The following is a 10,967-nucleotide window of genomic DNA, read 5'->3' on the forward strand; positions in this document are numbered from 1 at the left end:
CATTTTATTCATGAACCACAAAGAATATCAACTATTCAATTCATGAAAAAGCCTGCACACCCCCATGCCTGCTGGTCCCATACCTCAAGAGGGAGGTACACTTCAGATACTCAGTAGAAATTGAGGTGGAGCCACAGGTGGATCTGAATTACATGGATGTGCAGGGAGGCTTCACTACTTCAACTCAAGCTAGACCTTGTTAGCTGTGGGTCTGGTGCCAAGTCCAAGAAGATTTCTTCAGTGTCATCAGGGTCTTAGCTTCTCTAGTGTCTCCACGATAGTCTTTTATGTATATATTTACATTTCAAATGTTATAGAATTTTCCAGTTTCTTCTCGGGAAACTCCCTATCATCCCCCCCTCCCCTGCTTCTATGAGGGTGCTCTCCCACCCACCACCAATTCCTACCTCCCTGCTCTAGCATTTCCATACACTGGGGCTTCCATCCTTCACATAACCAAGGGACTCTCCTCCCCTTGATGTCAGACAAGGTCATCTTTTGCTACATATGTAGCTGGGACCTTGGGTCATTCCATGTGTATTCTTTGACTGGTGGTTAGTCCCTGGGAGCTCTGGGATGGAGAGTGTCAGGATGGTTGATATTTTTGTTCTTCCTATGGATTTGCAAACCCCTTCAGTTACTTTAGTTCTTTCTCTAATTTCTCCATTTGAGACCCCATGCTCAGTCCAATAGTTGGATATAATAATCAACCTCTGTACTTGTCAGGCTCTGGCAGAGCCTTTCATGAGACAGTTCTATCAGGCTCCTGTCAGAAAGCACTTCTTGGCATCTGCAATAGTGTCTGGGTTTGGTGTCTGCACGGGGAAAGGATCACCAGTTGGGGCAGTCTCTTAGCCTTCCCTTCAGTCTCTGATCCACACTTTGTCTCCATATTTCCATTAGACAGGAGCAATCCTGGGTTAAAAAGTTGGAGATGATTTGGTTACACCATTTCCCAAATGCGGGCCTTGCCTAACCTCTGCATATGGTCTCTACAGGTTCTCCCTCCCCTTTGTTGGGAATTTCAGCAAATCTCATCCTTGTTGGGTCTGGGAGACTCTTGTTTTCCTGGCATCTGGGACTTGCTAGTAGCTACCACCAGTTCCTTATCCCCCACTGCTACATAACTTTGTTCAAATTCCTGACCCTCTGTATATCATACCAGTCTCCTCCCATACCTGATCCTGTCCCCCTTTTTACCCTCTCCTCCTCTCTTCCTCCCAAGTACCTCCTGCCCTTTACCTCCCTTGGGTATTTTGTTCCCCCTTCTAAGAATGACTGAAATGTCTACACTTTGGTTTTCCTCCTTCTTGAGTTTTATATGGTCTGTGAATTGTATCTTGGGTATTCAGAGCTTTTGGGATAATATACACTTATCAGTGAGTACATACCATGTGTGTTCTTTTGTGACTATGTTACCTCAATCAGGATGATATTTTCTAGTTCCATCCATTTGCCTAGGAAATTCATGACACCATTATTTTAATAGCTAAGTAGTACTCCATTGTGTACATGTATTACATTCTGTGTACCCATTCCTCTATTGAAGGACATCTCTGTTCTTTCCAGCCTCTGGCTATTAAAAATAAGTCTGCTCTGAACATAGTGGAGCATATTTTCTGGTTATATGTTAGAGCAACTTTTGGGCATATGCCGAGGAAAAGTATAGCTGGGTCATCAGGTAATACTATGTTCAATTTTGTGAGTAACCGCCAAACCGACTTCCAGCGTGGCTGCACTAGCTTGCAATCCCACCAGAGGTGGAGTAGTGTTTCTCTTTCTCCACATCCTCAACAGCATCTACTGTCATCTGAGTTTTTGATCTTAGCCATTCTGACAGGTGTGAGGTTGAATCTCAGGGTTCTTTTGCTTTGCATTTCACTGATGACTAAGGATGCTGAACATTTCTTTAGGTGCTTCTAAGTCATTCCATATTCCTTAGATGAGAATTTTTCAGCTCTGTACCCCATTTTTTAATAGGACTATTTGGTTCTCTGGATTCTAACTTCTTGAGCTCTTTGTATATATTAGATATTAGCCCTCTATAAGATTTAGGATTGGTAAAGATCTTTTCCCAATCTGTTGGTGGCCTTTTTGTCCTATTGACAGTGTCCTTTGCTTAAGGAAGCTTTGCAATTTTATGAGGTCCCATTTGTTAATTGTTGATCTTAGAGCAAAAGCCATTGGTGTTATGTTCAGGATATTTTCCTCTGTGCCCATGTGTTCAAGTCTTTTCCCCACTTACTTTTCTATTAGTTTCAGTGTGTCTGTTTATTTGTGGAGGCTCTTGATCCACTTGAACTTGACCTTTGTACAAGGAGATGAGAATGGATCGATTTGCATTCGTCTACATGCTGAAAGGCAATTGAATTAGCACCATTTGTTGAAAATGTGGTCTTTTTTCCACTGGATGGTTTTAGCTCCTTTATCAAAGCTCAAGTACGCATAGGTGTGTGGGTTCAATTCTATTTCATCTACCTGACAATTTCTGTACAAATATGATATTTTTTTTCATTATTGGTGTGTTGTACAGCTTGAGGTCAGGGATGATGATTTCCCCCAGAAGTTAACATTGAGAATATTTTTCACTATCCTAGTTTGTTTTTTATTCCAAATGAACTTACAAATTCCCCTTTCTGTCTCTATGAAGAATTGAATTGGAATTTTCATGGGAATTGCATTGAATCTGTAGATTGCTTTCAGCAAGATGGCTATTTTTACTATATTAATTCTGCTAATCTATGAGCATGGGAGCATTTCCATCCTCTGAGTTCTTCTTCAATTTCTTTCTTCAGAGACTTGAGATTCTTGTCATACAGATCTTTCACTTCCATGGTTAGAGTCACACCAAACACCAAGGTATTTTATATTCTTTTTTTTTTTTTTAAGATAGAGTTTCTCTGTATAGTCCTGGCTGTCCTAGAACTCACTCTACACTCTAGGCTGGCCTCAAACTCAGAAATTCACCTGCCTCTGCCTCCCAAGTGCTGAGATTAAAGGCGTGTACCACCATGTACAGCCTGGTATTTTATATTCTTTGTGACTATTGTGAAGGGTGTTGTTTCCCTAATTTCTTTCTCAGACTGTTTATCCTTAGAGTAGAGGAAGGCTACTGATTTTTTTTTGAGTTAATTTTATATCCAGCCACATTGTTGAAGTAGTTTATCAGTTGTAAGTGTTCTCTGGTGGAATTTGGGGGGTCACTTAAATATACTATCACATTTTCTGCAAATAGTGATATTTTGACTTCTTCCTTTCCAATTTGTATCCCTTCGACCTCTATTTGTGGTCTAATTGCTCTGGCTAGGATTTGAGTATTATATTGAATACATAGGGGAGATTTGGCAGCCTTGTCCAGTCCCCGATTTTAGTGGGATTGCTTCCAGCTTCTCTACATTCTGTTTCATGTTGGCTACTGGTTTGCTCTATATTGCTTTCATTATGTTTAGGTATGGGCGTTGAATTCCTGATATTTCCAAGTCTATTATCATAAAGGTGTTGGATTTTGTCAATTGCTTTCTCAGCATCTAAAAAGATTATCATGGCTTTCTTTTTTCTTTGAGTTTGTTTAGGATATACTACATTGATGGATTTCTGTATATTGAACCATCCCTGCAACATTGGGATGAAGCCTACTTGATCAAGATGGATGATCATTTTGAATGTGTTCTTGCACTTGGTTTGTGAGAATTTTCTTAAGTACTTTTCATCAATATTCATAAGGGAAAATAGTCTGAAGTTCTCTTTCTTTCTTGGGTGTTTGTGTGGTTTAGGTACAAGCATGATTGTGGCTTCATAGAACAAATTGTGCAGTGTTTCTTCTTCTATTTTGTGGAAATAGTTTGAAGAGTATTATTGGTATTAGGTCTTTATAGAATTCTGTACAAACTCCATCTTGTCCTCGGCTTTTTTGTTGTTGATGGGTTTTGGGGGGGGGGTTGGTTTGGATTCTTTTAATGAATGCTTCTATATATTTAGGGCTTATGGGACTGTTAAGTGGTTTATCTGATCCTGATTTAATGTTGGTACCTGGTATCTGTCTAGAAAATTGTTCATTTCATTTAGATTTCCCAGTTTTGTTGATTATAGGCTTTTGTAGTAGGATATGGTGGTTTTTTTGAATTTCCTTAGGTTCTGTTATTTCTCTTTTCTCATTTCTGATTTTGTTAATTTGAATACTGTCTCTGTGTCCTCCGTCTAGTCTGGCTAAGTGCTTATCTATCTTGTTGACTTTCTCAAAGTACCAGCTCCTGGTTTCGTTGACTCTTTATATTGTTCTTTTTGTTTCTACTTGTTTGATTTCAGCCCTGAGTTTGATTATGTTCTGCTGTCTACCCTTCTTGGGAGTAATTGCTTCTTTTTGTTCTAGAGCATTCAGGTGTTCTGTTAAGCTGCTAGAGTATGTTCTCTCAAGATTCTTTTTGGAGGCACTCAGAGCTATGAGTTTTCCTTTTAGAACTTCTTTCATTGTGTCCCATAAGTTTTGATATGTTGTGCCTTCATTTTCATAAAAATTTTTAAAAAGTCTTTAATTTCTTTGTTTGTTTCTTCCTTGACCAAGTTAACATTGAAGAGAGCATTATTCAGCTTCCATATACATACTGGCTTTCTGTTGTTTTTGTTGCTATTGAAGACCTGCCTTAGTCCGTGGTGGTCTGATAGGATGCATGGGATTATTTCAATTAGGTGGCAAAATGGAGGCCTAGACAGAAGCATTGGGACCCTATGGCTCCAGGAGATGGTAATAATGATTCATGGTAAGACATGGCAGGAGGTTCATATATTTGAGAATGGGTTGGACGAGGCAAAAGCAACATGGAGATCCATGGATGGAGGATCCAGGGTCGCTGCCATTTAGCGCAGAGATGAAACTGTTGGGGCTCAGCAGAACACCTGAGACCTGTGGAGGATCTACAAGTAGGGTCTTATAAGGGGCAGATCTTCAGGCTGGGACACAGTTTTCTCCTGTTTAGTTCAAACACTTGCTTTGGTAAAGAATTTCTTGGACTGCTTGAGAGCTTTCCAGTGGGGTGGTAGTGAGGTGTTCTTGGTAGTTTAATCTGGCGTCTCTTTAGCAATGCACCCTCTTCTCAAAACTCATAGCAAGTAGGGTCTCACTGTGTTCCCTGACTGACTTGGGTCCTGGTGCAACAACTGTGGCCTCTGTCATAGTGATTTGCAAGTCCTCTAAGACCAAGCATGATTGATTACCTGTCTGGCTCCAGTCTTGTTCCCCTTGTTTCATTTAAAGGTGGAGGGCCAGCAGGGAACAGCTGATTTGTCTTTTAGTCCATGGTTCTCATTTACTCTCCAGCAATTCACAGACTGGCAGACAATCTGGAGATAGGGGCTCTGTGAAGCAGTTGGAGAAGTGCCCATTGGGGGCTGGGAAGAGGCTGTCTTGGGGGCAGAAAGTCCAGGTGGGATTAAGAGGAACTCCTTCCTGTCATTTCTTATCTCCAGGAATCTTTACTTTAAAAAGGCCCAGACTTTTGCTGAATGTGCACATGTCTTTTGCTGTGTGTCTTGTGTTATGGGGTTTCATCTATGCTTTAATTTTTCTGGTTGTTTTAAGAATAGGTTATAGGAAAGTTTGGTGAAATAGTCTATTAAATTTAGCTACATGAAGAATTGCAATTTTCTTTACAACATTTTTTGTACTCACACAGTATTCTCTTTTGTCTACTATCTCTAATGTGCCTTTTAATGTTTTACATTATTGTTTCAACAATATTTTACTAAATGATAGTATCTAAATATATAAGGTATTTGATAACTATATTTTCATTCAATTGTTCTTAATAATTTGTAATTACCTGTATTTCTAATGTATACATCTTAATGTAAAAACCTGAACTTTGGTTATATTATTTTGCATTAGGATTTTAGTATTTCCAGCAGCTCACAATTTCCATATCTATTTATCCATCTATACACATATATACTGAAAACATCCTTGAGTTCTGTTTGCTTTTCCAGATGCCCTTTATTCTTCTCAAAAATTCAGTTTTGAATTAGCTGGATTAAAATTTGTTTATATATCAACTATAGATACTTTAGCAAATCATCATAATAGTGCAGGGCATATGGACATGTGCAAGGGCTAAACATGTTAAACTCTTATTTGTCTTTCCTTCTCAATCTCCATTTATCATTATTTTATATTTATATTAAATTTATTATTGCATTAGCTTCCACAAATGAGACCAGACAGATAGTTCTTTATTCTATGTCTGACTTAGTTTACCCAACACAATTCCTACTAGTTTTATCTATTTTGCTATAAATGATGAGATTCCATTCATTTTTGTAGATTAAAAATATTCTACTGGATATATTATGTCACATTTTCATCATATGTCAATCTACTTATGGACATCAAATGTGATTATATATCCTAAGCATTGTGAATCATTGAACAAAAGTTAATATGTTTATTCTAAAAAATAATAAAACATCAAAATTCTCGTAAAGGTGTCGAACAAATGGAGGTTTTATACTGTTGATAGGAATGTAACTTAGTGTATTCTTAATGAAAGGCTAAATGATAATTCCCCAAAATAACTACAAATAAAACTGCTGTGTGATCCAGCAGGACATTTGGTCAAATATTTTGTTAATTTGGTAATCATGGTTCTGTGAAATTTAATTTAGTTTTCTTTGTTTTGTTTTGTTTTTGATAGGATCTTCTCTAACCCAAGCTTGCCTGAGACAATCTGAGTAGATTATGATTACCTTAAAATCTAGATCACCCTAGTTTGGCTTCTAAGTACTCAGATTATAGGCACTCCCAAACACACCCTGTTTAGTACCTAATATAATGATATTCATGTCCACAAAAATTGCTACAAATGGAAGAATTTCATTCTATTATTGGAAAAATAGTGTTCCATTATATATTTTGTACCATATTTTCTTTATTCATCAATTGATGAACACGGTAGTTTTTGTTTCTTAGTTATTATGAATATTGCTTCAATTGACATGGAAATGAAGGCATTTCTGACATGCTAATTCAGTTTCTTTTGGATAAATCCCCAGCAGTGTAGTTGTAGGATAATGATAATTTTCTTTTCAGATTACTGAAGAATCTATATATCATTTCCTTCAGTGGATTTACTCATTTACCATCCAAATAGCTTATAGGTGATGCCTTTGCTTTGCATTCTCACCAAAATTTTAGTGTTTGGGGCAAAGATCTTTCTTACTAAAGAGGAACATAATCTCTTTATGGTTTCCTCTGCAAAAGGTTTCATTCCCAATTCACCATTTGGTATGGAAGATAGTACCATAAAAATGTTGCAGGAGTAATCTAATAGTAACAGAATGTAACACAAAGGTAAATACTATTTACAATAAGATGAGCTGGGGTATATCACATTTAAAGAGTCATTGATGAACCCTATCTCACCAAACATGGTTCATTAGATTGATGTCATTGACTATAAACACTATGCTGAGAAATATAACTAGTTCAAATATTACATTTTGGAGATTTCCAGTGTAACAGTTCATTAAATAAGAGTAATTTTTTAAAGGTCATGCTTTCAATTTAGCCAGCAACTTTTTGATGAATTGCATTATTTATTCTCAGTAACACAGTTACCCTTCCAGTCAGGAAAATAGTGATCTATCAGAAGAAGCAATCTGAGGAAGCACTGTTCCTGCAGGTGCTGAATGGAAACACTCTGCAGGATGGCTTGAATGTGTATTTGTCTGAAAAGGCTTTTGTACTAAACAGTTCTCCAATTCTATTATTTTAAGCTACTCAAAACATATCATGAATATTTACATTTTCTATATGAGCTAAATTCTAAATCCACATCTCATATTTTTCAGTTTGGTCTTTTCTTGAAATACACGCTTCTTTTCTATCTATATTTAATTCATTTTTTCACACTTTTGCAGTCTGGGATGAGAACCATATATTTAGTAGTTTTTGACCTATTTTTAAGCTGTGCCATTTCTTTCTAAAAATTTGCTTTTGCTTAGGGGGAATAACCACATCAGACTGAATGACATGACAATTGCTTTTGTAACTTGAATCCGAAGAGAGATTTAGCCCTATATTTATCTCTAATCAACTTAAAAGTATTCTTTTTTTTCAATGAAAATTTAAAAGGATTTTATTTACAGATACATTGCTCTCACTGTAAAGACTTTGTCAACTGCTTTTCTAAGATGTGTCTACCACTGTTCTGTCTTGCTCAACAGTTACTTCCAGCCTCTTTTTTAAATAAAACCTTTAGAGATAATTTCTTCTGTGTTTCTACCCTTAGTGATCTTCAATTACCATGTTAAAATGACTTGTAATCACTAAAATTGATTTAAATGACTTTATCACCAGTATTCAGAAGAGGCATGAGATTGTGTCCCTGTCACCACAAAATTCATGATGTCATGGCAGGAGTTTATTATCAGTTTCAGTTACACAGTCAGTTGAATTCAGGCTGGGCTACATAAGACTTGGTCACTTTACCTCAGTGGGAATCAAATTTTTGTCATGACTAAAAGAAAAAGAACTAGATTATCTCCACAGTGGTAGTCAATTCTTAATGACTGTTCATTTGCTTGTTTTGAGATGTGTATTAACATAAAAATATTTTGACTACTTTAACTTTTAATTGCAGTTTTGTATCTTTGCAAGAATAAATTTAATGCTAAATAGTCCCACCCTTATCATTTCAAATAATTTCTGCTGTCAATATCTGAAGTCTCAACCAAACATCTTCTGTAACCAGGCTTCAAGAAGTGGGACTGGAACATCAACTCAGCCTCAAAACCTTCAATATATATTCTGTCCTGCATTCAAGATGCACTGGGACAAATGTGATGCAGAAAATGTAAGAGTGGCCAAATAATGACTGGTCCAAGTTGAGAACTATACCATGAAGAGTCCATACCCAACAGTGCCTGAATGGCCAGGAACAAGACACTGGAAATTCCAGAGACCCAAAATAGAATCAAGCAAGACTGAAGGAAAGGAAATGGGGGAGAAGCAGATCTGGGGTAGAGTGGAGGGGAGGAATTGGAAGAATGGAGGTAGGGAAAACTGCAGGTATGATGTATGGGAGGAAAAAACATAAAAAACAATAACACACACATACACACAGATTTCTGTGCAAGTTAAGAAACTTTAAGCATGCATTTTAATTTGTAGAAATGTCATCATTTGGTTAGAAAGACTAGAAAGAATACTGTAACTCAACTTCATAATAATTCTAAGTAAAGGGCAACCATTTTACAGTAATAGGCATGCTGTATAATAAATCCATTCTGAATGGTATTATATGACTGACTCTGGAAAAGACATTAAAAGTAATGATTTAGAGCAAATGGCAGAAATAAAAAAAACGCTATGGTGAAAGCAATTTTGTATTTAAATAATATTATTGGTGGTCTTTAAGTTTTCATATCTTTATGGTCTGAGGTAGAATGCTCACTTGTTTTTCAAATGATATAATAGATTTTAGAATATTTTAAGAATTAAGACAAGCTTTCATGGTTTTGAGTTGATCTGTAGAGGCATTCAACAACAAAGTAACGTGGAAATCTGGTGCTGTGGGACATAGAAACCTCTGTATTGTTCAAATGTAAATATGTAATCATATACAAACATAACAATGGTTATGTGCTCATGGACACTGACATAAAGACGAATTTCTGTTTATAACACAAATTTCTACATGCCACAAGAATGATATATGTTAAGTAAAGTAGGATAAAAAATAGAAATTCTATGATATTCCACCTCCTTTAAAGTGCACAAATATTCATGAGGGTTAATGAAAAAATGCAAGCTGCCAAAAAAGAATATATATATATATATGAATATATAAATGAATTCATTACTACAATGCATGTTTATTTTTAGTTATAGACAAATATTTTTAAATAATAGAGTTATAATTCTGTGGATAAATTCTAATATACAACAAGCTTTTAGATGATTAAGAGGCAGTTTTACAAATAGCAATAAACAAAGATTTTAGTACATCAAAAATATCAATAGCCAATGTCTCAGGTTTCATTTATTTAATTAGAGAATAGATGCATATATATAAGAACAAAATTTGAAATCCTAACTGGAAAATGATCAGAGCTTTTTTTTTTGTTTGAATTATGTATATACTGATCATCAAAGAAAATACTTTGCGTGGAAGGGCAATTAAATTACTGAGATAAACTTTTCGATTTTTATACATGTTTTAATATGTATGCATAAATTTTGCATTCTCTGTCAAAATCATTTTTGGCTTTTATTTGATAATAAATTTTGGTTTCTCTCTATGATCATTAATCAAATCAGAAAACAGGTGCTTTAAAGTAACAAGAACATAAACTCATGAAAAAATGTGTGTAAGGGATGGCAGGTTCTAAAGGTACAGCAGTGCGTCTAATCAGTCTACTGAAAATGTATGGGAAACCAAAATTATAAAGACTTCCACAAACCCTTTTGTTATAATATACAAGCATATATAGTCAACTATTCAAAAGGTATTTGAGAATCTATCCTGCTCAGAATCAGTGGTGCTTGAGAACTACCCAAGAACATATTAACAAATACATCATTGTTGAGCTATGCAAAAAATTTTTGATGTATTTATTAGTTTAAGTACATGAAACTCTCTTAAAGCCTTGCATGAAACTACTTACATATTATAAACACTGATAGGGTGATAACTACTTCCACTACAATTTTTTTTATTAGAGCAGTATATATCTGATATCTTCATATAGCAATTATGGTGATATGGAAAATTCAAGATCTATACAAACTTCTATTTGGAACATGGTCTACGGAGCTGAGACATCTACACAGCGCACATGTCAAAAAATTGCTAGCCTAGATACAGACAACTTTTTGTTATGGCTACATGAATCAAATTTTGGCATTTTCTATTTTTTTTAATTAGGTAATTTCCTCAATTACATTTCCAATGCTATCCAAAAAGTCCCCAATACAC

The 10,967-nt window shown here is 35.7% G+C and overlaps 1 pseudogene; it reads right to left on the minus strand.

Annotated features, from left to right (window-relative positions):
• Positions 1-4,723: 4,723 nt before the first annotated feature.
• Positions 4,724-10,967, minus strand: part of LOC110286224 — a 121,353-nt pseudogene continuing 115,109 nt past the window's right edge.

The sequence above is a fragment of the Mus caroli genome, chromosome X (genome assembly GCF_900094665.2).
Source record: "Mus caroli chromosome X, CAROLI_EIJ_v1.1, whole genome shotgun sequence".
In the NCBI taxonomy this organism is placed as follows: Eukaryota; Metazoa; Chordata; class Mammalia; order Rodentia; family Muridae; genus Mus; species Mus caroli.